Below are 25971 nucleotides of genomic sequence, written 5' to 3'. Positions count from 1 at the left end.
ATCCACTCCTCAACACTGAAGACAAATGTAAGTTTCTTACCAGATGTGTGTTTTTTGTCAAGCAACAACATAAGGAAACATTTCAGAACCTTTTATTGACCGCAAAAGTTCCAAAACTTCCCAAGTTACAAGAACCAGAAAACTATGGGAACAAATTAAATTGTAGGGGTTTTTACAGGAAGTAAGGTTTTCATTTTAAAGACATCTACTGTGTCAAAAGTCTACAAATCCTTTTCAGGTTTCTTTCCCCCTACTTTTTATTTGCTGTGAAAAGTGCTAGATCGCAATTCCCCAAAACGCAGTTATTTGTGCTCAGGTGAGTCGTTCTGGCAGAACATTCCTTAAATTATTCACAACTCAGCACAGATCCTGCAGCCATGAGCTCATCCCCCAAGGCCCTGGATAGAATAGATTCTCACCTGTGGATTACTTTCCCCTTGCGTAGATTTAGGTTTATTAGTACACTAACGTGGAAGTGGTCACTCAGTTTTACTCTTAGTCATTAAAACAATTAATTAACCTGTCTGCGAAAGAAAGATCAATCCACAGCAGGAAGGAATGCAGCATAATAAGACATGAGCAAAACCCAGTGAGTTTTAACCATCTGTTTGGATCCAGGTTCTGGTATTAAAACGTTTCTGAATGCCCACCAGTAAAACCGGTGTTTGGTGCTGGAGCTGTTCGCTATAGCACCGAGGCAGCAGGCCCACTGTCTTGGGGTTGTGCTGGACTCTGACCTCTCTTTTTCACCATATATTCAATCTCTTGCTCGCTCTTGCCGGATGCATCTCAGAAACATCTGCAGAATCCGTCCGTTTCTGACATTTGAAACTTCTAAAATGCTAATTGTTGCACTTATTCACTCTCGACTAGACTACTGTAACTCCCTACTAATCGGCCTTCCACTCACTAAACTCTCTCCTCTTCAATCTATTCTTATTGCAGCGGCCAGGCTCGTCTTTCAGGCCAAACGCTACACGGATGCCTCCAGTTTGTGCCAATCACTGCACTGGCTGCCTGTCTCCTTCCGTATTCACTTTAAAATAATAACCCTAATACACAAAGCTCTGCATAATGCTGCACCTCCCTATCTCTCTTCTCTCATCTCAGTCTATCGCCCTTCCCGTGCTCTTCGATCTGCCAGTGATATTAGATTAATCTCTACCTTAATTCGAAACTCCCATGCACGAGGACTTCTCCCGAGTTGCTCCAATTCTCTGGAATGCCCTTCCCCGGACTCTCAGACTAATACCCAACCCACAAAGTTTCAAACATGCTCTTAAAACCCATCTCTCTAGGAAAGCCCATCACACTCGCTAACTGCATGAAATGTCAACTCTCCCTTTACTAATCCATCCTATGCCCTATCTCCCATCTGTTATCTGGCAAACAGCTGATATATACCAAGCTCCAGGCTTCTCTGCAGTCTCTTTCACCTAGGACCCTGTAAATAAGATGGCGGCTGATGGCTGGTTCAAGCAGCAACATCGTTGTTTAGTAAATTATTTATTAAATAATTTTATATTGTTCCCTTATAAAGAATGGCTGGACCATTATACAACCTCTTGTGTCACCCCCTCATCCTCATAGTCTGTAAGCTCTTGTGAGCAGGGCCCTCACTCCTATTGTTCCATATGACTGTTTGTTCTTTGTAATGTAATATAGTTGTATATGTCCCCTATGATTTGTAAAGCGCTACGGAATTTGATGGCGCTATATAAATAAAGATTATTATTATCGCGGTTGCTAATTGTTTAAATGCCACCGGCAAAGTCACCAGTTGACAGAAGTGAAGTGCATCAATAAAATGAAGCAAAAATGTTGATATGTGCTTTTCTACTAAAACTTGCAAGCTAGATTTTTCTTCAGTTTACGATTACTGCTGGTTCCCCAACACAGACATCTGTGCTGTCCTTGTGTAGACGATTACCTATTCAGGAGGTGAACTAAACCCTATGTATGTTTTTTTCTTCACAAATAAAAGAAAGCCTTGTCAGTGATGTAATTGGCTTCACAGACAAAACAAGATGAGCAGCAGAGGTGGAGGAATTGGGTTCATCCCCTTCTTTATGTTAATTTCTTCCTTTCACCGTCTATTGTTAAACTTGCATTCAGCACTCACCTTTCAGGACACCAACATGTGACTGTTATTTACACAAATGGAATTTCTCCACATCACACTATATGTAACTTAATTTGTATATTTTTAAAAATAATTTTTTTCCAGATTCCTTTCTACAGGGAACCCTTATGCTTTGCTGCATTTTGAGTTTCTTTTGGGGTACTCTACTATTTCACAAATTGTTCCCCATACCTGTGATGTGATCTGAGTTGAGCAGTGATGCCTCATCCCACAGCAGAAGATTGGCTTCGGAGGATTTTTTTCAAATTTGCCCAATTTTCCAAATACTATATGTCAAACACATTCGTGTCAAAAAGCCACCACACTCAGGGTCCTTAACATTTCTATTATAACCAGTATTTTTCTGTGGTCCTGTTGGGTTTAGCTGACAGTAACTTCCGTATTATAACTGTAGATATTGGGGCCTATGGAAGTTCTTCTGATGCAGTTGTCTTAATGGCTTCAGAAATGGGTAATCGGCTGTCCCTTCCTGCTGCCAGACCTCTGCCAGGCACCTCTGGTTCTCCTGTGCCATTTGTCTTGCCTGGAGATGAGGAATTTGCTCTCACCCCTCATGTGTTGTGACCATTCCCCAGGCTTTGGATGACCAGACGTGCATCTTTAACTATAGTCTCTCCCATGCAAGATGGTATATAGAATGTATATTTGGCATTCTGAGCAACAAATGGGGGGTGTTTCATACCTCAATTGAACTTGGTGCTAACAATGTGAATTGGGTCATCCAGGCCTGTGTTATCCGTCACAACATTTTCTGCATCCATGATGGTGATGTTCTCTGCGCTGGCAGAGATCTATTTTAAACCATCTACATTTAATTTAATTAAAACATGTCATTAAAAAAACATTTTATAGTTACATAACACAATAAACCACACAAAGATTTCTTTACAACATACTTTTACTTCACAATATTAATTTTACTTTTTCAAGCATACATAAACCAAAATAATCCATAGAAGGATAACATTCAGGCCAGAAAGTGTGGCTGCTATAAGAAAACAGAAAAACTACCCAAACCCTGAAAGCAGCCTTGATCTCCTGTTAATCCTAACCCAGTGGTGAGGGGATAAAACTTCATTTGTGGCCAAGGAAAGCAGCCAGGAAAAAACATGCCCCATGGGCATAATTCTACAGGCAAAGGGCAGAAAACCCAGCAAGGATTAAACTGGATGTAATGGCACCTTAGCAGCTTGCAGACATTCTTCAAGCACAGCACACAACTTCATCAGTCTGTCCTTAAGCAAGAGGAACACCATGGCCTCAAAATTGATTTGTATACCCCAAAAGAACAAAACTTTACTAGGACTTTTTTCATCTAACAACTGTGCCCCAAAACACTGTGCAAGATAAAAGAACGAGGAAAGAAGTAAACACTGAGAAGAATCCCGAGGACCCACAAACAAAATTTTATCCAAATAATGAGTAACTAGCAGTGGCGTACCAACCGCGGTTGCAGCGGTCGCCATTGAGATCTTGGAGACGATAGGGCCCGGTCTCAATGGCGACCGCGGCACGCCACGGGCAGTCAGGCATGGGGCTCCGTACGTACGGACAGGAAGCTCCTGCCCGTCACTGAATGGTGCCCGATACGGCCGGAAGCGGCCACTCGAGCACTATAACTGGAGCAATGTGGCCGGAAGACCACTCCGGCGCACAGCACTCCATGAACTAGGATTCGCACCCCTTCCTGTATGCACAAGGGTGGAAGAAGGAAGATGCGGGAGAATATGTAATAATTCATTGTGGGGGGTCAGAATATGTAATAATTCATTGGGGGGGGGGCAGAATATGTAATAATTCATTGTAGGGGAGAGAATATGTAATCATTCATTGTGGGGGGGGGGGAATATGAAATAATTCATTATGGGGGGGACAGAATATTAAATAATTGATTGTGGGGGGCAGAGTATGTAATAATCACTGAAATGTCTGTTAGCAGAAAGGGTTTTGAGTAGAGATGAGCAAGCACTAAAATGCTCGGGTACTCGTTATTCGAGACAAACTTTTCCCGATGCTCGAGTGCTCGTCTCGATTAACGAGCCCCATTGAAGTCAATGGGAGACTCGAGCATTTTTCAAGGGGACCAAGGCTCTGCACAGGGAAGCTTGGCCAAACACCTGGGAACCTCAGAAAAGGATGGAAACACCACGGAAATGGACAGGAAACAGCAGGGGCAGCATGCATGGATGCCTCTGAGGCTGCTTAATCACACCATTATGCCAAAATTATGGGCAACAGCATGGCCATGACAGAGTGACCGAATGAGGCTAGATAGCATCTAAAACATCCAATCATTGACCCTGACACTATAAGGGACGGCATGCAGAGGCAGCGGCAGCAGTGGCAGGCTAGAGAGTGTCATGACGACATACCCTAAATGGACTCAGGTTTCACCAAAGGAGGTGAAATGATTTCCTATGTGAACAAAAGGTTGACGGTATATTTAGTCGATAACACAGCATGGTGGCGACATAGTGACCAAGTTCCATAACGTATCTGGTGAAACACCCGAAAAATGAGCCTGACACAGCTCTTTTGATAAGGGGACGACATGTGGAGGCAGCCATGGAGACGATTTCCATGATCAAGAGCGACAGTATGGGGCATCCATATTGTGCTGCTATGATTGCAACTTCAGGTCTCCAGCATGGCGGCGACAGATGGCCCGAGGTCCACTATGTATCTGGTGAAACACCTGAAAATTCTGCCTGACACAGCTCGTTTGATAAGGGGATGATGTGCTGCATATCCTCTTGTGCTCCAGCGTCTGGGGTATAGAGAGTTGAAATGAGACATTGGTGGATGCTGTGGAGGATCGTGGAGGCAAAATGGACAGGAAACAGCAGGGGCAGCATGCATGGATGCCTCTGAGGCTGCCTAATCTTGGGATGGAGCTGGCGGTCCACTGCCAGACGAGCTTTCGCCTGTCCAAGCCCCTGTCTCTCGGCTCCTCCCCACCCAAAATGGGCCTAGGGGCCAAAAGCGTTTACTTTGAAAAAATTATAATTTTCAAAGCAGGCCGGGTCGTTTGAATATTTCACCTAGGAATAATGGAATAGCATAGTGGTTCTATTTTTAATTGTTTTTACGGAAATGGTTCCATGATTAAGAGCGACAGTATGGGGCATTCATATTGCGCTGCTATGATTGCAACTTCAGGTCTCCAGCATGGCGGCGACAGATGGGCCGAGTTCCACTATGTATCTGGTGAAACACCTGAAAATTCTGCCTGACACAGCTCGTTTGATAAGGGGACGATGTATGGAGGCAGTGAACTAGTAGTAGATTAAAGGTGCTGCAGTTAAAACTATGTTAGTTGGATCTTGAGATGGAGCTGGCGCTCCGCAGCCATGCGAGCTTTCGCCAATCCAAGCCCCTGTCTCTAGGCTACTCCCCAAACAGCACTTCTAAGAACCTTTTGTATAAGATCAAGTGTAGTAGTGTTCTTATAAGTTTAGGATATGGTGGGTGAGGGGAATGTAAACAGATGCGCAAGAAGCGCTGAAATAATATGGGTAAATGATAAAAGTTTGCCAGTATATTTTGTGGATTACACAGCAGGGTGGCGACAAAGTTAACAAGTTTGATGTGGAAGCCATGAAAAAAACCCAAAATTCTGCCTGACACAGTTTGTTTGATAAAAAGACCATGTATGGAGGCAGCTATATGGACGACTTTTGGAGGCAGCTATGGCGATGACGTGTGGAGGTAGCAATGGAGACAACGTGTGGAGCCAGCTAAAAAGATGACATGTGGAGGCTGCTATGGAGACAATGTGTGTGACCTGTATGTGGCAGTCCAAAAAAGTTTTCAAACCAGAGGAGCAGGTAGGTGGTCCTCCAGAAAAATTAAATAAATTGAGTGCCTGTATGTGGCAGTCCAAAAAAGATTTCAAACCAGAGGAGCAGGTATGTGGTCCTCCAGAAAAATTAAATAGATTTAGTGCCTGTATGTGGCATTCCCAAAAATTGCTTAAAACAGAGGACCGGGTAGGTGGCCCTCCAGAAAAATTAAATACATAGAGTACTATAGCTAGAGCCAGTTGGCCCTGGCAAAAAATAGCCAGTTTCCTCTGCTTTAGTGTACAAAGAGGAGGAGAAGGAGGACAATGAGGAGGAGGAGTGCATACATTATTCAGGTTGAGCTTCTTTCACTGGGTGGAGAATGAAAATCCGGAGAAATCCAGGCTTTATTCATCTTGATAAGCGTCAGCCTGTCAGCGCTGTCAGTCGACAGTCGTGTACTCTTATCGGTGATGATTGAACCCAAAAAAAAAAAAAGGTAAGTGTGTAAAGGCTGAAAAATCAATAAACTTTATTACAATTCATATACAAATGATCAAAAAGATCCTGCAAGCATGATTAAAAACATTTAAAAGAGTACAAAAACACATACAGATAACAAAGTGGGTCAGAGTCAGGTTGCCCAGACCCACATACGGCCACAGGTCAACACAAAAATATATGGATGCAATCCCCTCACAAGGATAAAGATGGAGATGTTGACCTGAAAAACTCTGTCTAATTGCTGTCCTTAGAAAATGGGAGAAATAAGTCAAAATGCAAATGCTCAAGGAGAGTCAGATGGAATTCCTGCACAAAGCCCAGGACAGAAATAAACCTAATTGGTAAAGCCAAAAGAGTATGGCAGGGAACAAAGGTAATTCAATACAATCAAAAAGCAGAGCAGAGCCCACACCATCAAACGTTCCTAATCATTATAGCCCAAGTGGGGAGAGGGAAGATTGGATCACAGACCCGTGGCCGGAGGCACCCCACGCGTTCCGTCGCTTGATTGCGACTTCCTCAGGGGTAAGTGCCTTCTGACCCGTGGAGCCTACCTTATGTGTCCCAGGGGAGTCCCCAACCTCCAATCGCTGGCGTCTCCTGAGTGTGAGCACCTGTGTGTAAAAGCATGGCGAGGCTACCGCGAGATCGGTAAAGGCTCGCGCATGCGCCTAAATCATTGTCACCGGCGACAATAATTGTAGTAAGCCCTGATACTTTATGCGCATGCGTACTTCGTTAATACATATCGGCGCCCGTGCGACCATGTGGAGCTACAAAATGTGTGCACGCGTACAATGAAAATTGAAGAAACGAACTAAATAGGCGCACATGTGCAGGTACGAACAATAATGATGGAGAGAGGTATAAAGCACTTATGTGCTCAGTCAATGAATATCGACGTTGGTACAGATGAGTAAAACGGCGAATTTAAGCGCATGCGTCCAGAACAAAAACATGATTGTGGAAAAGTGACATTAAGTGTAGACATACCGAATAGACCACAAGGGTATGTATATACCTTAATCAATAGAGTGAATATATGATTACTAGCGCAACCGGGCGAGTAATAAGCAATACCAAGAAGTGAAAAGAATGTTAGTTAGAAACGTGTAAAGCAGGGTAGTGGTTATAAAAAACCAATCAAAAAGAGAGATGAAAAGAAATGTGTATATAGACCCAAATAGAGCAGTCATGGGTTGTGCACAACTAAGTGTTTTGATTGGTCGAAAAAGAAATAATAAATAAATATTATCAACTAGAGAGCCATGACTAAATACAACATGTTGGTATACAAAAGAGTAATTTATTTACTCATTAGGTATAAAGCGAAAAGGGGATCTGCTGGGGCTCCTATTATGGGACAACATAAGGTAAGAGCGGCTCCACGGGTTATGTAGACAAAGATAAAAAAGAGATGTAACCATTGAAATTACATGCATATGAGGACCTGAAAATTCTATCATCAAAAGACACCGTGTAGGTAAGTATTTGGTAGAGCAATAATTCTTGGTCCAGAGGCTAAAGCAAGGTTAATGGACCTGGCTACAAAATGATCCCCAGTGTGGTACGGGTTACTGGGAAAGAGACACAAACAATTTTCAAAGATACGGAGTATTTACCGAGATATACAATCATTTTGCAGGTATAGATGTAGGCGAGACAAAAAGAGAGAACAGGCTGTAAGAAACCGAGGATGAATTGGGTGGAATCCCAGGTATCCAAGTCAGATGTTGGCCTCCAAATTGGGATGAGATGTTCCAAGGGAAGTTGCTCCAAGGGGTCCCCATTGGTCAAAGATATTCAATCGTCGAGGGGGTATCGAGGAAGAAGAAAGATATCAATCTACGATCACAGTAGGTCTCCATGAACATAAAGGGAAAAGACTGGGAGAAAACAAGTAAAAAAAATCTGTAAGAAAAGGTTGGTTGGGTTCTCATGATCCTGAATCCTGAAATATGGGATGAGAAGGGGGGGGGTGCACCAAGGGAAGAGGGAGGAAACCCAGGTAAGTGAATACAAAAAGTGCCCGAAGAAGGGGGCCAGAAGGGTCCCAAGACTACAAGGGGAAAGAAACGTTCCCAAATAAAGTGAGGTGAAAGGGTTATTATATATTACCCACTTAAAAAATGAGTAGTGAAACGGGTGAGAGTGGTGGGTGTGCGTGTGAGTGGGAGTACAATGTGAACAAGCAAAGATAATGACCCATATGTGAAAAGAATTGAAAAGAGTGAGACAAAGAAAGGGAAAAGTAAAAGATGATATATAGGAAATAGGCAATGAGGTACTTACTTTCCTGCTTGGTAAAGACGGCAGAAGGGTATAGGAGAATCACCTCTGTTTGTAATATCCTGAAAAAAGTAAATCTTCATTAACCCCCCGAGGGGCCAGGCTGCCCAGATTGTAGATCCAACGGGCCTCCCTCCTTAGAAGTTCCGGAGTCAAATTTCCACCCCTAATGGTAGACCGTATAAGGTCAAGACCAACCACTTTGATACCCTGTGTCTTACCTGCGTCTTACCCGTCGGAAATGCGTAGCCACTGTCGAGAGAGTCTTGCCCTGGCTGAAGTGGGAATCCGCGTTGAGGATGCTTGAGAGGTGCTGTTGGACCCTTTTCCTTAACTCTTGTGATGTCTGGCCCACATATATTTTCTGACAGGGGCAAATGAGGGCATAAACTACATTTCTCGATTTGCAGTTGATGTAATGACGTAATGTAAACGCCTTTTGATCTGCAGAGTCCCTGATTTCTTTACAGATCTCCATAAGCGGGCAAACAGAGCAATCCCCACAGGGGTACGAGCCAACCAATTTGTATCCTCTCCCCAAAGCTCTCTTGGGTCTCTGGTAGTGGCTAGCGGTGAGTTTGTCTTTCAAATTTCTAGCCCTTTTGGCAATGAGGCTCGGTTTTTCACTTATCAAATTGGACAGTTTTGGTTCAGCAAGAAGTATGTTCCAATTTCTGTTAAGTATGTTCCGAATATCGTTCCACTGATTATTAAAGGGGGTAATAATACCTCCTTTAAACATCTATGGACTTCCGGAGAAATGCCCTGGATCTCACGCAACGTTTTAAGGAACGTGGGTACCCGAAGAGATCTATTTCCAGGGCTTACAGAAGGGCTCGTCATACACAGAGAAATACTCTCTTACAACTGAAAAAACGAGATACCAATTTTAAAGGAGGTATTATTACCCCCTTTAATAATCAGTGGAACGATATTCGGAACATACTTAACAGAAATTGGAACATACTTCTTGCTGAACCAAAACTGTCCAATTTGATAAGTGAAAAACCGAGCCTCATTGCCTAAAGGGCTAGAAATTTGAAAGACAAACTCACCGCTAGCCACTACCAGAGACCCAAGAGAGCTTTGGGGAGAGGATACAAATTGGTTGGCTCGTACCCCTGTGGGGATTGCTCTGTTTGCCCGCTTATGGAGATCTGTAAAGAAATCAGGGACTCTGCAGATCAAAAGGCGTTTACATTACGTCATTACATCAACTGCAAATCGAGAAATGTAGTTTATGCCCTCATTTGCCCCTGTCAGAAAATATATGTGGGCCAGACATCACAAGAGTTAAGGAAAAGGGTCCAACAGCACCTCTCGAGCATCCTCAACGCGGATTCCCACTTCAGCCAGGGCAAGACTCTCTCGACAGTGGCTACGCATTTCCGACGGGAACACGCAGGTAAGACACGGGGTATCAAAGTGGTTGGTCTTGACCTTATACGGTCTACCATTAGGGGTGGAAATTTGACTCCGGAACTTCTAAGGAGGGAGGCCCGTTGGATCTACAATCTGGGCAGCCTGGCCCCTTGGGGGGTTAATGAAGATTTACTTTTTTCAGGATATTACAAACAGAGGTGATTCTCCTATACCCTTCTGCCGTCTTTACCAAGCAGGAAAGTAAGTACCTCATTGCCTATTTCCTATATATCATCTTTTACTTTTCCCTTTCTTTGTCTCACTCTTTTCAATTCTTTTCACATATGGGTCATTATCTTTGCTTGTTCACATTGTACTCCTACTCACACGCACGCCCACCACTCTCACCCGTTTCACTACTCATTTTTTAAGTGGGTAATATATAATAACCCTTTCACCTCACTTTATTTGGGAACGTTTCTTTCCCCTTGTAGTCTTGGGACCCTTCTGGCCCCCTTCTTCGGGCACTTTTTGTATTCACTTACCTGGGTTTCCTCCCTCTTCCCTTGGTGCACCCCCCCCCCTTCTCATCCCATATTTCGGGATTCAGGATCATGAGAACCCAACCAACCTTTTCTTACAGATTTTTTGGACTTGTTTTCTCCCAGTCTTTTCCCTTTATGTTCATGGAGACCTACTGTGATCGTAGATTGATATCTTTCTTCTTCCTCGATACCCCCTCGACGATTGAATATCTTTGACCAATGGGGACCCCTTGGAGCAACTTCCCTTGGAACATCTCATCCCAATTTGGAGGCCAACATCTGACTTGGATACCTGGGATTCCACCCAATTCATCCTCGGTTTCTTACAGCCTGTTCTCTCTTTTTGTCTCGCCTCCATCTATACCTGCAAAATGATTGTATATCTCGGTAAATACTCTGTATCTTTGAAAATTGTTTGTGTCTCTTTCCCAGTAACCCGTACCACACTGGGGATCATTTTGTAGCCAGGTCCATTAACCTTGCTTTAGCCTCTGGACCAAGAATTATTGCTCTACCAAATACTTACCTACACGGTGTCTTTTGATGATAGAATTTTCAGGTCCTCATATGCATGTAATTTCAATGGTTACATCTCTTTTTTATCTTTGTCTACATAACCCGTGGAGCCGCTTTTACCTTATGTTGTCCCATAATAGGAGCCCCAGCCGATCCCCTTTTCGCTTTATACCTAATGAGAAAATAAATTACTCTTTTGTATACCAACATGTTGTATTTAGTCATGGCTCTCTAGTTGATAATATTTATTTATTATTTCTTTTTCGACCAATCAAAACACTTAGTTGTGCACAACCCATGACTGCTCTATTTGGGTCTATATACACATTTCTTTTCATCTCTCTTTTTGATTGGTTTTTTATAACCACTACCCTGCTTTACACGTTTCTAACTAACATTCTTTTCACTTCTTGGTATTGCTTATTACTCGCCCGGTTGCGCTAGTAATCATATATTCACTCTATTGATTAAGGTATATACATACCCTTGTGGTCTATTCGGTATGTCTACACTTAATGTCACTTTTCCACAATCATGTTTTTGTTCTGGACGCATGCGCATAAATTCGCCGTTTTACTCATCTGTACCAACGTCAATATTCATTGACTGAGCACATAAGTGCTTTATACCTCTCTCCATCATTATTGTTTGTACCTGCACATGTGCGCCTATTTAGTTCGTTTCTTCAATTTTCATTGTACGCGTGCGCACATTTTGTCGCTCCACATGGTCGCACGGGCGCCGATATGTATTAATGAAGTACGCATGCGCATAAAGTATCAGGGCTTACTACAATTATCGTTGCTGGTGACAATGATTTAGGCGCATGCGCGAGCCTTTACCGATCTCGCGGTAACCTCGCCATGCTTTTACACACAGGTGCTCACACTCAGGAGACGCCAGCGATTGGAGGTTGGGGACTCCCCTGGGACACATAAGGTAGGCTCCACGGGTCAGAAGGCACTTACCCCTGAGGAAGTCGCAATCAAGCGACGGAACGCGTGGGGTGCCTCCGGCCACGGGTCTGTGATCCAATCTTCCCTCTCCCCACTTGGGCTATAATGATTAGGAACGTTTGATGGCGTGGGCTCTGCTCTGCTTTTTGATTGTATTGAATTACCTTTGTTCCCTGCCATACTCTTTTGGCTCTACCAATTAGGTTTATTTCTGTCCTGGGCTTTGTGCAGGAATTCCATCTGACTCTCCTTGAGCATTTGCATTTTGACTTATTTCTCCCATTTTCTAAGGACAGCAATTAGACAGAGTTTTTCAGGTCAACATCTCCATCTTTATCCTTGTGAGGGGATTGCATCCATATATTTTTGTGTTGACCTGTGGCCGTATGTGGGTCTGGGCAACCTGACTCTGACCCACTTTGTTATCTGTATGTGTTTTTGTACACTTTTAAATGTTTTTAATCATGCTTGCAGGATCTTTTTGATCATTTGTATATGAATTGTAATAAAGTTTATTGATTTTTCAGCCTTTACACACTTACCTTTTTTCTTTTTTGGGTTCAATTTTGCTCTTTAAGTGTGTTGGCCATCTAAACATTTTGATCTCTGTGCATGTAGCCTTATCGGTGATGATGCCACCAGCTGCACTGAAAACCAGCTCGGACAACACGCTAGCGGCAGGGCAGGCAAGAGCCTCCAAGGCGTACAGCGCCAGTTCGTGCCACATGTCCAGCTTTGAAACCCAGTAGTTGTAGGGAGCTGTGTGATCATTTAGGACGATGGTATGGTCAGCTACGTACTCCCTCACCATCTTTCTGTAAAGATCAGCCCTTCTCTGCCGAGACTGGGGACAGGTGACAGTGTCTTGCTGGGGTGACATAAAACTGGCAAAAGCCTTGTAAAGCGTACCCCTGCCAGTGCTGGACAAGCTGCCTGCTCGCCTGCTCTCCTTCGCTACTTGTCCCGCAGAAGTACGCCCTCTGCCGCCAGCGCTGTCAGAAGGGAAATAGTGTTTCAGCTTGTGCACCAGGGCCTGCTGGTATTCATGCATTCTCACACTCCTTTCCTCTCCAGGGATGAGAGTGGAAAGATTTTGCTTGTACCGTGGGTCCAGGAGAGTGAATACCCAGTAATCGGTGCTGGAATAAATTCTTTGAACGCGAGGGTCACAGGATAGGCAGCCTAGCATGAAATCTACCATATGCGCCAACGCGCAAAAATTCACTCCCCTCACTGGCCTGACTGCCCATTTCCTCCTCCTCCAACTCCTCTTCTTCTGCCCATACACGCTGAACAGTGAAGGACTGAACAATGGTCCCCTCTTCTGTCTCGCCAACATTCTCCTCCTCTTCCTCCTCCTCTTCCTCCTCCTCTTCCTCCTCATCCTCCTCCACCTCCTCCGATATGCGCTGAGAAACAGACGTAAAGGTGCTTTGGCTATCAACAAGGGAATCTTCTTCCCCCGTCTCTAGTGACGAGCGCAAAGCTTCCGACTTCATGCTGACCAGAGAGTTTTTCAACAGGCCAAGCAGCGGGATGGTGAGGCTGATGATGGCGGCATCGCCACTGACCATCTGTGTTGACTCCTCAAAGTTACTCAGCACCTGACAGATATCAGACATCCACGTCCACTCCTCATTGTAGACTTGAGGAAGCTGACTGACCTGACTACCAGTTCTGGTGGAAGTTGACATCTGGCAGTCTACAATCGCTCTGCGCTGCTGGTAAACTCTGGATAACATGGTTAATGTTGAATTCCACCTCGTGGGCACGTCGCACAACAGTCGGTGAGCGGGCACTTGGAGGCAGCGCTGCGATGCCCTGAGAGTGGCAGCATCTGTGCTGGACTTCCTGAAATGCGCACAGATGCGGCGCACCTTCGTGAGCAAATCAGACAGATTGGGGTATGTCTTGAGGAAACGCTGAACTATGAGATTTAACACATGGGCCAGGCATGGCACATGTGTCAGTCTGCCGAGTTGCAGAGCCGCCACCAGGTTACGGCCGTTGTCACACACAACCATGCCTGGCTTCAGGTTCAGCGGTGCCAGCCACAGATCAGTCTGCGCCGTGATGCCCTGTAATAGCTCTTGGGCGATGTGCCTTTTATCGCCTAGGCACAGCAGTTTGAGCACCGCCTGCTGTCGCTTAGCGATGGCATTGCTGCTGTGCCTAGAGCTACAGACTGATGGCGCCATGCCCACGGATGGTAATTCGGAGGAGGAGTAGGGGGGGTGGGAGGAGGAGGAGGCATAGTAGGCCTTTGAGACCTGGACCGAGGTAGGCCCCGCAATCCTCGGCGTCGGCAGTATATGAGCAGCCCCAGGGTCAGACTCGGTCCCAGCCTCCACCAAGTTAACCCAATGTGCCGTTAGCGATATATAGTGGCCCTGCCCGGCAGCACTTGTCCACGTGTCCGTGGTCAGGTGGACCTTGTCAGAAACGGCGTTGGTCAGGGCACGGATGATGTTCTCTAACACATGCTTGTGCAGGGCTGGGACGGCAGATCGGGAAAAGTAGTGGCGGCTGGGGACCGAATACCGAGGGGCGGCCGCCGCCATGAGGTCTCGAAAGGCCTCGGTCTCTACCAGCCTATAGGGCAGCATCTCCAGGCTAAGCAACTTGGAGATGTGGACGTTGAGGGCTTGGGCGTGTGGGTGGGTTGCGCTACACTTCCTTTTGCACTCCAGCGTCTGGGGTATGGAGAGCTGAATGCTGGTGGATGCTGTGGAGGATCGTGGAGGCGAAGATGGGGTTTTCGCACGGGAGGTGTTTGGGCCGTGGCCCTGGGCAGGGGGCTGACTAGCAGATGGCACAGGGGAAGGAGCAGTGGTGTGCCCGGCCGGAGGTGAACGGGCTTGGTGCCATTGAGTGGGGTGTTTAGCATTCATATGCCTGCGCATACTGGTGGTAGTTAAGCTAGTAGTGGTGGAACCCCTGCTGATCCTGGTTTGGCAAAGGTTGCACACCACAGTCTGTCGGTCATCCGGTGTTTCTTTAAAGAACCTCCAGACTTCTGAAAATCTAGCCCTCGCCACGGGAGCTTGACTACGGGCAACATTTGGCGCTGATGCACCAGCTCTGGCCCTGCCTCTCAGTCTGGCCCCACCACTGCCTCTTCCAACCTGTTCTGCTATAGGACTCGCCTCCGTCTCAGAAGCACTGTGTTCACCCGGCCTATCAACCCAGCTTGGGTGTGTCACCTCATCATCCTCCGATCCCTCAGTCTGCTCCCCCCTCGGACTTCCTGCCCTGACAACAACTTCACCACTGTCTGACAACCGTGTCTCCTCATCGTCCGACACCTCTTTACACACTTCTTCCACTATGTCAATAATGTCATCATCACCCACAGACTGCGACTGGTGGAAAACCTGGGCATCGGAAAATTGCTCAGCAGCAACCGGACAAGTGGTTTTTGACTGTGGGAAGGGTCCAGAAAACAGTTCCTCAGAGTATGCCGGTTCAAATGCCAAATTTTGCTGGGAGGGGGCAGACTGAGGGGAAGGAGGCTGAGGTGGAGGAGCCGGAGGAGTGCTGATTTCGGTGACATGGGTGGACTGCGTGGAAGACTGACTGGTGGACAAATGGCTAGAAGCATTGTCCGCAATCCACGACATCACCACTTTGCAATGTTCTGGCCTCAACAGTGCTCTACCACGAGTCCCAGTAACTTGAGACATGATGAACCTAGGGAGTGTAGCTCTGCGGCGTTGCCCTGCTCCCTCATCAGCAGGTGGTGTCTCACCCCGCCCAGGACCACGGCCTCTGACCCCTGCAGTAGTTGGACGCCCATGTCCACGCCCTCGTCCTCTACCCCTAGCCCTCGGGTTAAACATTTTCCAAATTAATGTGTAAACTTTTTTTTTTTTTTTTTTTGTGTGTTTATTTTTTTTTTATTTATTTATTTTTTTTTAACAAAACATTGCTATCCTATTGCTATGGCTAGTTTGTAACCTACACTGACGGCACACAACTGGATTTTGTGCTGTCCCTGATGAGTTTGAGCTATAAAATGAAATAAAGGTAAAAAAAATAAATAAATCAGCAGACTCTGCCTAATACTAATCAAACCCCTAATAAATTGTCCCACTTCGGTGTTTGAGGTGGATATGTGTGTCACTAAGAGCTAAACACAATGGTAGCAAGTCCCCCTGCAAATTCCTCACAATATGGTACTAGCTGCACTACTAGTGCCAGCAAGCCCAGCCACAAGCAAATAAAAAAAAAAATGTATAACGTTATTGTAGCCCTAAGAAGGGCTGTTGGGTTCTTGTAGAATCACTCCTGCTTAACAGTAAGCTAATAGAACACCCTAACGCTTTCCCTGACCAGCAGCAGCTCTCTCCCTAGCGGCATCCAGACAGAGAATGATCTGAGCAGCGCGGGCAGCGGCTAGTCTATTCCAGGATCACCTGTTCTGGCCAGCCAACCACTGCTATCTACGTGTAAGGGTACCACGTCATGCTGGGTGGAGTGCAGAGTCTCCTGGCTTGTGATTGGCTTTGTTTCTGGCCGCCAAAAAGCAAAACGGCGGGAGATGCCATTTTCTCGAGCGGGCGAAGTATTCGTCCGAGCAACAAGCAGTTTTGAGTACACTAATGCTCGATCGAGCATCAAGCTCGGACGAGTATGTTCGCTCATCTCTAGTTTTGAGGTTTTTTTAGGTATAATTGGGGGGGGAGCATTAGGAATTTTGTCCCGGGGCCCAGTGGACTCTAGTTACGCCACTGGCAACCAGTGAAGACTTTCATATCTAAAAAATAAACTATAGAGAGGTCTTCTCAGAGGATTTCTGAGTAAGAACACAACCCAACATGAAAAAAGGCTTGCAACCAACTATGAAATGTCTTAACAACTCTTGATTCTTCACTCACGCCATACTCAAAACAGCATTTCCCTATCAACCATTGCTGTGCCTGTGAAAACCAAGGACCAAATATCCACATATTTATTCCTAAACAGGTGGGAGGTGAAATACTGTAAAAATAAGTATTCCTGAAAACAGGGTGTGAAGAAGTGGACATGGATGTAGAAGCCTCTACCATGGCCTTCCCAGCTGGATTTGCAGGAGCTGTGACCCCAAAAAACAATGGAGGAAGGCAAGTGATACTGAATCAGAGACAGACCCAATCCAAGCCTGCAAGCAACTTTTAACATTATGCTAATGAGGGTGAAGGGGTCCTGGGGAGCTGCAGCTTCACTTCACCAGCAATTTTCAATGTCACGATGCCTGGGTCATTGGGTAAGTGTCCCTAGTTTATCATGCTTGATAACATGAATCAAGTGAACATTATAGATAATTCTTCTCATGAATATACAATCTTTCACCCCCACCCTTTTCCACCAATTTATATTAGCATGAATTTCAGATTACATGACATTCCAGAGGAGCAGGTTGCTACCATATGTTGTAAATGAGTACTATATATTTATATATCACAACATGGGGAATGTTGATGATAAGTAGATACAAACACTGACACCCATTCTAGCTCAAATGCTATCTTTCCTCCTCAATAGAGAAATATTAAGTCACGAGAATAACAGCTGGGATATGTAGTCATGTAGTCTGTCTGCTTATGTTCTCTGATAAAGGTTACGCTTATCCAAAATTATTCTCAACCCTAAAAAGTAAATATGCAGAAAAAAATCACATACTGAACATCATGTTAATAACTATAGTAGATGATAATATTAAGTCCTGGAGAAGTGGGATGCTGAAAGAATCCTAACATTACGTGCATTTATCTCCTTTAGGAATATAAAATATCCCTAGTGAGCCATATGTTGATCAATTCCTGGATTATTTTATTCTGCTCGGCAGGGATTGGAGCTAGGCTCGATGTGACAAGCAATGCATTTCATTCCTTCTGAATAGTGTGATCTGTTGTGTTCACTTACAGTAAGTAATATGGTTAAAGTGCCTTTGGGATAAATAATTGGAAAACATCACTCAGTTGAAGAAGGGTCTAATCTAGAGATGGGTCAATCGATTCTAACGATTCTAAATTTGTTTGGAATTTCAGGAAAACTTCGATTAGTCAGAAATCCAAAGTTTAGGGTAATTCGTGGGAAGGAATTTATTAGCCAAACGTGTTACATGGGGCAGAGAACTCTGGGAAGAAGAAAGCAACATGGCGGTACTGTTCCTCACTGTATGGCTGTATTCTTCACTCTATAGAGGTAGTGTTCCTCACTGTATTGCTGTATTCTTCACTCTATGGGGGTAGTGTCACTCACTGTATGGCTGTATTCTTCACTCTAAGGAGGCAGTGTTCCTCACTGTATGGGGGTAGTGTTCCTCACTGTATGGGGGTAGTGTACCTTACTGTATGGCAGTAGTGTCCCTCACTGTATGCCCGTAGTGTCCCTCACTGTATGGCGGTAGTTGGTTTCCTCACTGTATGAGGGTAGTGTCCCTCACTGTATGACGGTAGTGTTCCTCACTGTATGGGGGTAGTGTTCCTCACTGTATGGAGGCAGTGTTCCTCACTCTATGGTGGTAGTGTTCCTCACTGTATGGAGGCAGCGTTCCTCACTGCATGGAGGTTGTGTTCCTCACTGTATGGTGGTAGTGTTCCTCACTCTATGGCGGTAGTTGGTTTCCTCACTGTATGAGGGTAGTGTCCCTCACTGTATGACGGTAGTGTTCCTCACTGTATGGGGGTAGTGTTCCTCACTGTATGGCGGTAGTGTTCCTCACTCTATGGCGGTAGTGTTCCTCACTCTATGGCGGTAGTGTTCCTCACTGTATGAGGGTAGTGTTCCTCACTGTATGGGGGTAGTGTTCCTCACTGTATGAGGGTAGTGTTCCTCACTGTATGGAGGTAGTGTTCCTCACTGTATGGAGGTAGTGTTCCTCACTGTATGGAGGTAGTGTTCCTCACTGTATGGAGGTAGTGTTCCTCACTGTATGGAGGTAGTGTTCCTCACTGTATGGAGGTAGTGTTCCTCACTGTACGGAGGTAGTGTTCCTCACTGTATGGCGGTAGTATCCCTCACTGTATGGGGGTAGTGTTCCTCACTGTATGGCGGTAGTGTTCCCTCACTGTATGGCGGTAGTGTTCCTCACTGTATGAGGGTAGTGTTCCTCACTGTATGGAGGTAGTGTTCCTCACTGTATGGAGGTAGTGTTCCTCACTGTATGGAGGTAGTGTTCCTCACTGTATGGAGGTAGTGTTCCTCACTGTATGGAGGTAGTGTTCCTAACTGTATGGCGGTAGTGTTCCTAACTGTATGGCGGTAGTGTCCTCGCTGTATGGCGGTATTGTTCCTCACTGTATGCCCGTAGTGTCCCTCACTGTATGCCCGTAGTGTCCCTCACTGTATGGGGGTAGTGTTCCTCACTGTATGGCAGTAGTTGGTTTCCTCACTGTATGGGGGTAGTGTCCCTCACTGTATGACGGTAGTGTTCCTCACTGTATGTGCGGTAGTGTTAGTCACTGTATGGCGGCAGTGTTCCTCACTGTATGGCGGTAGTATCCCTCACTGTATGGGGGTAGTGTTCCTCACTGTATGGCGGTAGTGTTCCCTCACTGTATGGCGGTAGTGTTCCTCACTGTATGAGGGTAGTGTTCCTCACTGTATGGAGGTAGTGTTCCTCACTGTATGGAGGTAGTGTTCCTCACTGTATGGCTGTGTCCCTCACTGTATGTGCGGTAGTGTTCGTCACTGTATGGAGGTAGTGTTCCTCACTGTATGGCTGTGTCCCTCACTGTATGGAGGTAGTGTTCCTCACTGTATGGTGGCAGTGTTCCTCACTGTATGGAGGTAGTGTTCCTCACTGTATGGAGGTAGTGTTCCTCACTGTATGGCGGTAGTGTTCCTCACTGTATGGCAGTAGTGTTCCTAACTGTATGGCGGTAGTGTTCCTCGCTGTATGGCGGTATTGTTCCTCACTGTATGCCCGTAGTATCCCTCACTGTAGGCCCGTAGTGTCCCTCACTGTCTGGGGGTAGTGTTCCTCACTGTATGGCAGTAGTTGGTTTCCTCACTGTATGGGGGTAGTGTCCCTCACTGTATGACGGTAGTGTTCCTCACTGTATGTGCGGTAGTGTTCGTCACTGTATGGCGGCAGTGTTCCTCACTGTATGGCGGTAGTATCCCTCACTGTATGGGGGCAGTGTTCCTCACTATATGGCGGTAGTGTTCCCTCACTGTATGGCGGTAGTGTTCCTCACTGTATGAGGGTAGTGTTCCCCACTGTATGGAGGTAGTGTTCCTCACTGTATGGAGGTAGTGTTCCTCACTGTATGGCGGTAGTGTTCCTCACAGTATGGCTGTGTCCCTCACTGTATGGCGGTAGTGTTCCTCACTGTATGGCAGTAGTGTTCCTAACTGTATGGCGGTAGTGTTCCTCACTGTATACCCGTAGTGACCCTCACTGTATGCCCGTAGTGTCCCTCACTGTATGGGGGTAGTGTTCCTCACTGTATGGCAGTAGTTGGTTTCCTCACTGTATGGGGGTAGTGTCCCTCACTGTATGACGGTAGTGTTCCTCACTGTATGTGCGCTAGTGTACCTCACTGTATGTGCGGTAGTGTTCGTCACTGTATGGCGGCAGTGTTCCTCACTGTATGGTGGTAGTGTTCCTCACTGTATGTCGGCAGTATTCCTCACTGTATGTCGGCAGTGTTCCTCACTGTATGGCGGCAGTGTTCCTCACTGTATGGCGGCAGTGTTCCTCACTGTATGGCGGCAGTGTTCCTCACTGTATGGCGGTAGTGTTCCTCACTGTATGGCGGTAGTGTTCCTCAGTGTATGGCGGTAGTGTTCCTCACTCTATGAGGGTAGTGTTCCTCACTGTATGGAGGTAGTGTTCCTCACTCTGTGGAGGTAGTGTTCCTCACTGTATGGGGGTAGTGTTCCTCACTGTATGGCTGTGTCCCTCACTGTATGGCGGCAGTGTTCCTCACTGTATGGCAGTAGTGTTCCTAACTGTATGGCGGTAGTGTTCCTCGCTGTATGGCGGTAAAGTTCCTCACTGTATGCCCGTAGTGTTCCTCACTGTATGGCGGTAGTGTTCCTCACTCTGAGGGTAGTGTTCCTCACTGTATGGAGGTAGTGTTTCTCACTGTATGGAGGTAGTGTTCCTCACTGTATGGGGGTAGTGTTCCTCACTGTATGGCTGTGTCCCTCACTGTATGGCGGTAGTGTTCCTCACTGTATGGCAGTAGTGTTCCTAACTGTATGGCGGTAGTGTTCCTCGCTGTATGGCGGTAAAGTTCCTCACTGTATGCCCGTAGTGTTCCTCACTGTATGGCGGTAGTGTTCCTCACTCTGAGGGTAGTGTTCCTCACTGTATGGAGGTAGTGTTTCTCACTGTATGGAGGTAGTGTTCCTCACTGTATGGGGGTAGTGTTCCTCACTGTATGGCTGTGTCCCTCACTGTATGGCGGTAGTGTTCCTCACTGTATGGCAGTAGTGTCCCTCACTGTATGGCGGTAGTGTTCCTCACTGTATGGCAGTAGTGTTCCTAACTGTATGCCCGTAGTGTCCCTCACTGTATGGGGGTAGTGTTCCTCACTGTATGGCAGTAGTTGGTTTCCTCACTGTATGGGGGTAGTGTCCCTCACTGTATGACGGTAGTGTTCCTCACTGTATGTGCAGTAGTGTTCGTCACTGTATGGCGGCAGTGTTCCTCACTGTATGGCGGTAGTGTTCCTCACTCTATGGCGGTAGTGTTCCTCACTGTATGAGTGTAGTGTTCCTCACTGTATGAGGGTAGTGTTCCTCACTGTATGGAGGTAGTGTTCCTCACTGTATGGAGGTAGTGTTCCTCACTGTATGGGGGTAGTGTTCCTCACTGTAGGGCTGTGTCCCTCACTGTATGGCGGTAGTGTCCCTCACTGTATGGCAGTAGTGTTCCTAACTGTATGGTGGTAGTGTTCCTCGCTGTATGGCGGTAATGTTCCTCACTGTATGCCCATAGTGTCCCTCACTGTATGCCCGTAGTATCCCTCACTGTATGGGGGTAGTGTTCCTCACTGTATGGCAGTAGTTGGTTTCCTCACTGTATGACGGTAGTGTTCCTCACTGTATGTGCGGTAGTGTTCGTCACTGTATGGCGGCAGTGTTCCTCACTGTATGGCGGTAGTATCCCTCACTGTATGGGGGTAGTGTTCCTCACTGTATGTGCGGTAGTGTTCATCACTGTATGGTGGCAGTGTTCATCACTGTATGGCGGTAGTATCCCTCACTGTATGACGGTAGTGTTCCTCACTGTATGTGCGGTAGTGTTCGTCACTGTATGGCGGCAGTGTTCCTCACTGTATGACGGTAGTATCCCTCACTGTATGACGGTAGTATCCCTCACTGTATGGGGGTAGTGTTCCTCACTGTATGCCGGTAGTATCCCTCACTGCATGGTGGTAGTGTTCCCTCACTGCATGGTGGTAGTGTTCCCTTACTGTATGGGGGTAGTGTTCCTCACTGTATGGCGGTAGTGTTCCTCACTGTATGGCGGTAGTGTCCCTCACTGTATGGGGGTAGTGTTCCCTCACTGTATGGGGGTAGTGTTCCTCACTGTATGGCTGTAGTGTTCCTCACTGTATAGCGGTAGTGTTCCTCACTCAGGGCCAGCTCCAGGTTTTAGTGGGCCCCTGGGCGACAGAGCCTTAGTGGGCCCCTCCGTGGGCCACCCTCCAGTGGCCACACTGCCCCCCCCCTCCCCCTGTGGACACACTGACCACCCCTACATCCCCCTGCAGACACACTGACCACCCCAACATCCCCCTGCGGACACACTGACCCCCTCAACCCCCTGCGGACACACTGACTACCCCCTCTCCCCTGCATACACACTGACCACCCAAACCTCCCCCTGCGGACACACTGACCCCCTCACCCCCTGCAGACACACTGACCACCCCAACCTCCCCCTGCAGACACACTGACCACCCCAACCTCCCCCTGCAGACACACTGATACCCACACCCCCCTGCGGACACACTGAACCCTCCCCTCCCCCTGCGGATACACTGAACCCTCCCCTCCCCCTGCGGACACACTGAACCCCCCCCCCTCCCCCTGCGGACACACTGAAACCCCCCCCCCCTCCCCCTGCGGACACACTGAACCCCCCCTCCCCCTGCGGACACACTGAACCCCCCCCCCTCCCCCTGCTGACACACTGAACCCCCCCCCTCCCCCTGCTGACACACTGAACCCCCTCTCCCCCTGCAGACACACTGACCAACCCCCTGCTGACACACTGACCCCCTCCCTCCGGGAAAGAAAAAAGAATTTATCTTTCCTGGTTCCCCCGGAACGGCGCCTGCAGCTGTCTTCGGCCTGGGCCTCCCGTACGCGACGTCGCATACCCTGTGGAGCGCCGCATCGTGGGAACCGGGACAGGTGAGTTTTAGATTCTGCCTCTGACCAGCGCAGCATAGAGGCAGAAAAGTGATCGATCCGGATGGTGATCAATTGTACCAGTGTCTTATAGCGACACTGGTACAATTGATCTGGGGGCCCGAGTGGGCACCTCCAGTACCCCGGGGACCCGGCACTTGCCCGGGTTGGCCGGGTGCTGGCGCCGGGCCTGTCCTCACTGTATGGAGGTAGTGTTCCTCACTGTATGGCTGTGTCCCTCACTGTATGGCAGTAGTGTTCCTCAATGTATGGCAGTAGTGTTCCTAACTGTATGGCGGTAGTGTCCCTCACTGTATGGGGGAAATGTTCCTCACTGTATGGCGGTAGTGTTCCTCACTTTGTGGCGGTAGTGTCCCTCACTTTGTGGCGGTAGTGTCCATCACTGTATCAAATCAACAATAAGACAGGCACTTCCCCATTGTATTTAGCCCACGCATCCAAAACATACAATATGAACCAAACAAGAGAAAACAGGGGACGCGTATAATGGACTTGAAAATAGACAATACATTTTATTAGTAAATAAATAACAATATACAATACATGGGACAGAGTTAAAACCAACTAAAATTACACCACAGGGTGTAAAGATGCAACCCAGGGCCTAGAGGCATGCATAGGCTGTGTACCCCTATTACCCCACAGCCTGAATGACGAGATGACCCAAAAAAATGAATGAATGATCACTCAGGGGTAAGTGAGGTAGTAATGCACCATTCCCACATATAAATCATCCGGAAGGGTGTGGCCGCATTACCTGCAGCTGCAGAGAGATCCGTCACCCCAGAGTGATCCATTGGCGTGTACAGAGATCTAATTCGCAAGACCGGAAGCGGCCGTCAAAAAAAAAGAAAAGCAATGAACAGATAAATCGGTGCACAAAACGAAGAGATCCACTATTGGGCGCACGTCCCTGCTAAGAACGCCAGCATGGATAACCCGTACGACACAATATAAACCAGGCGAACAAGTCATACGGAGGAGAGTCACGTGAACGGGTGTGGAGACCATCTAGTGCCCATGACCGTGAAACTCCACGGGATCTAGACAGATAACATATGTGCATGCGCATGTGCAAAGTGAGTAGCCAAGGCCACAAGAAAGCTGAAAAAGTAGATAAATCGACATAGAGCCAAATAAGTACACCCAAACCCCAGATTTTGATATGATGCTGGTAACTATACAATCAAATCTTGCACACAACGTGCACAAATATATGAAGAAGTGGAAGAAAGGAAAATATACAAACTAAAGAAAAAACAAATACAATTGTTACATAAAAAATTGGTGTATGATAATTCTGCAAATTGTGAATATAAACAAGAGTAATAGTGATGAAAATGCTAATAAATATAACAATGGTGCACTATATAATTCCCAAAAACAACTCACAGTTTGAATATAGTAATGACTCTTAATTAGAGATGAGCGAGCACTAAAATGCTCGGGTGCTCGTTATTTGAGACAAACTTTTCCCGATGCTCGAGCATTTTTCAAGGGGACCAAGGCTCTGCACAGGGAAGCTTGGCCAAACACCTGGGAACCTCAGAAAAGGTTGGAAACACCACGGAAATGGACAGGAAACAGCAGAGGCAGCATGCATGGATGCCTCTGAGGCTGCTTAATCACACCATTATGCCAAAATTATGGGCAACAGCATGGCCATGACAGAGTGACCGAATTAGGCTAGATAGCATCTAAAACATCCAATCATTGACCCTGACATTATAGAGGACGGCATGCAGAAGCAGCGGCAGCAGCGGCAGGCTAGAGAGTGTCATGGCTACATACCCCAAATGGACTCAGGCTTCAAACCAATGGGTGGCAGAGGAACCAAAGGAGGTGAGCAAGAAGCGCTGAAATGATTTCCTATGTGAACAAAAGGTTGACGGTATATTTAGTCGATAACACAGCATGGTGGCGACATAGTGACCAAGTTCCATAACGTATCTGGTGAAACAACCGAAAAATGAGCCTGACACAGCTCTTTTGATAAGGGGACAACATGTGGAGGCAGCCATGGAGACGACTTCCATGATTAAGAGCGACAGTATGGGGCATCCATATTGCGCTGCTATGATTGCAACTTCAGGTCTCCAGCATGGCGGCGACAGATGGGCCAAATTCCACTATGTATCTGGTGAAACACCTGAAAATTTTGCCTGACACAGCTTGTTTGATAAGGGGATGATGTGCTGCATATCCTCTCGTGCTCCAGCGTCTGGGGTATAAAGAGTTGAAAGTTGTGCATGGAGACATTGGTGGACGCTGTGGAGGATCGTGGAGGCAAAATGGACAGGAAACAGCAGGGGCAGCATGCATGGATGCCTCTGAGGCTGTCTAATCTTGGGATGGAGCTGGCGGTCCGCTGCCAGGCGAGCTTTCGCCTGTCCAAGCCCCTGTCTCTTGGCTCCTCTCCACCCAAAATGGGCCTGGGGGCCAGAAGCATTTACTTTGAAAAAATTATAATTTTCAAAGCAGGCCGGGTCGTTTGAGTA

Source organism: Engystomops pustulosus, chromosome 11 (assembly GCF_040894005.1).
Source record: "Engystomops pustulosus chromosome 11, aEngPut4.maternal, whole genome shotgun sequence".
NCBI lineage: Eukaryota > Metazoa > Chordata > Amphibia > Anura > Leptodactylidae > Engystomops > Engystomops pustulosus.
The sequence above is the reverse complement of the archived record's forward strand: the minus strand, read 5'-3'. Positions refer to the sequence as shown.